This window comes from Montipora foliosa, chromosome 11, assembly GCF_036669935.1.
Source record: "Montipora foliosa isolate CH-2021 chromosome 11, ASM3666993v2, whole genome shotgun sequence".
Classification (NCBI taxonomy): Eukaryota; Metazoa; Cnidaria; class Anthozoa; order Scleractinia; family Acroporidae; genus Montipora; species Montipora foliosa.
In genome coordinates, this window is record NC_090879.1 from 42,066,046 (window position 1) to 42,068,545 (window position 2,500).

Consider the following 2,500-nt stretch of genomic DNA (forward strand, 5'->3'; position numbering starts at 1 on the left):
TCCATGCAACCTTTTTGTAGGGGTTTTTGACTAAAAAGCTTCCTTAGCAAGCATTGCCTTTCCGTAGGTAAGTGCCACCCCTTTAATTAAGGAAGAAACCAGTGACGTTACGACCGCGCTGCAACACGGCTCCAAGCCATCTGCAAACCGGCGTTCTATGGGTAGCACTATCCAGGGATATATCACTATTAATTAGAGCGCTTTTCAAATGAGTGTCGTAAAACCAAAACCAAAGTACATGTAATTACTTTGGCCAATCAAAAAGGGCAGAGACAATCCAGTAAACCAATCAAAACTCGAAGTAATTACACGTAGCCGACACAAAGCGCGGGAAAATGTGCACGCGCGAGCCACGATTGGTTTCGGTTTCACTTCTGATTGGTTGAAAAAGTGGCGCGAGAACTTTGAACCAATCACTGAGTGAAGTAATGCAAAACCAAAGTAATTACTTTCGACACTCAATTGAAAACCGCTCTAAGTGGACAACTCAATTGGTTTTGAAAGCGCTTATGTTCTATAGATATAGGTTTACTTCTCAAAGATAAATCATTTCATATTCGCAGTTAAAACATGTTTCAATATCTTTCGAAATAACATGCAACACTCGATATTCAGACCAGTTCCCAATTGGTTAGGTAGAAACAGAGGCGACACAGACACAAATCAGAAACAAGGGCGACAGACTCCGCCCTCAACTTCAGAAAGTCTCAAGCAAAAGCTAAAGATTTTCGTACGCCTAACATCTTAAAAAATGCAAGTTACGTAAGATGACAGCGAAATGTGGTCTTAAATAGTTAACGTTGTTATATTGTCCTAAATGAAATGAAATGAAATGACCGAGTATTTGAAATGCAGGTTACAGATGACAGAGACAAGTGATCCTCGCCCTTTGCTGAACAATTTTTAAGCAATTGCCGCTTTTTTTAGACACCTGAAAAAGTTCATGTCTGCCTCCTCTTCAAAACGAGTCTAAGTGCGAAGTTTTTCTTATTAGTTTTCGTTCTTATGTAAAGTAGAACTAATTACCATCACAAAAACTTCGCACTTAAACTCGCTTTGAAGAGGAGGCAGACATGAACTCGGAAATGCAATGCCGAAGAAATGTTCTACCATGCAACTGACCTTTGAAGCGTCAAAGTTGGGAGCAGGTCAATTTGTTGGCCTCATTTGTTACCGTGCAGGACTTCATGAATGAAATGAAATGAAATGAGTGAATATTTGAAGTGCGGGTTACAGACGACTGATAAAATTTGCTGGACAATTTAAGTAACTGTCTCAACAAATTGACCTGCTCTCAACTGTGTGGCTTCATAGCTCAGTTGGTAGAAGATTGCACAGGTATCGCAAAGGCCATTGGCTCGAATCCCGTTGGAGCCACCTGAATTTTTCAGGATCTAAAAAACGACAATTGCTGAAATTCTATTGCAGGTTGCACTCCGAATTCACTTATTGGTCTGGCCTATATAGTAAAATAAAACCAAGCGCTTTAAAGCATTCCTAAAAAGGAAGGTATCATCTCAAAAAAGGAAGATGACCCCATAAGGCCATGGGGCGCCACGACCACGACGGCCATATTTCGCTTTGTAAAGCGAAATCAGTTTTGTGTTTTCATTCTCTGATTATTTCTTACCGTTAGTCGTCATTAATCTGGTGGAAAATGTCGAAATCTGGCTCAGACTATTCAGAGTCAACTGAGAGTCCGGACAAACGTGATAATCCTACAGGTTCAGTCTCACTTCAAGACGAAAGTGACCTTGATCGTGGAGACGAAGAAGGGTCTTCTGCTGTGGCGCGAAAACGACATGGAACGGTTCTGAACTCCCTAAGGGAAGCCATTGCATCAGATGTCTCTGTTACACCTCCACCAAAAAGGCCGAGAAACGATTCTGCAAATGAAGCTTTTGGTCTTAATAAAAATTTTGCCGCGAAAGAGTTGGAAAATTTGGACTCTGTTCGCCTTGCACTGGATGGCTTTCCAGTTGAGCGGTCGCAGAACTTCATGAAATGTGGCACTTTGAGCGTTCATGCCCCTAGTGATGTGTTTGGAAAACAATCAAAACAGCAGCCTCTTCCCTTACTGAGGACCGTGTCGATCCCTTTCAGGCAGTTCTGCAAGATGCGAAAAAGGAATCTTCGCGAACTGGTAAAGTACCAGTTTCGAACGAAGTTTCTCCACTGACGGGCTTGTCTAACTCGAAGTATTCCTTGTGGACATGTGGTCAACAGCTGTTAGATATCTTAGACTTTTATTTCCGAACAACCCTTAAGGACAAGTTCCATGCGGAACTTTGTAAACAATTCCCAAAACCTGACGTACCAGCTCTTCCAGTTCCATAGCTTGATCGCTGACTCGTTTTGGTCGGTGGAAAAGATAGCCTGGGCCAACTGCGCTGGGAGCCGAACTTGCAGTTAACTGTGCAATTATATGGACGCAGCGGGTCCTTTTGTGTATTTTGCTACAGCACCTGCAGTCTGACCCTGGTTCGGTGACTGAACGTTC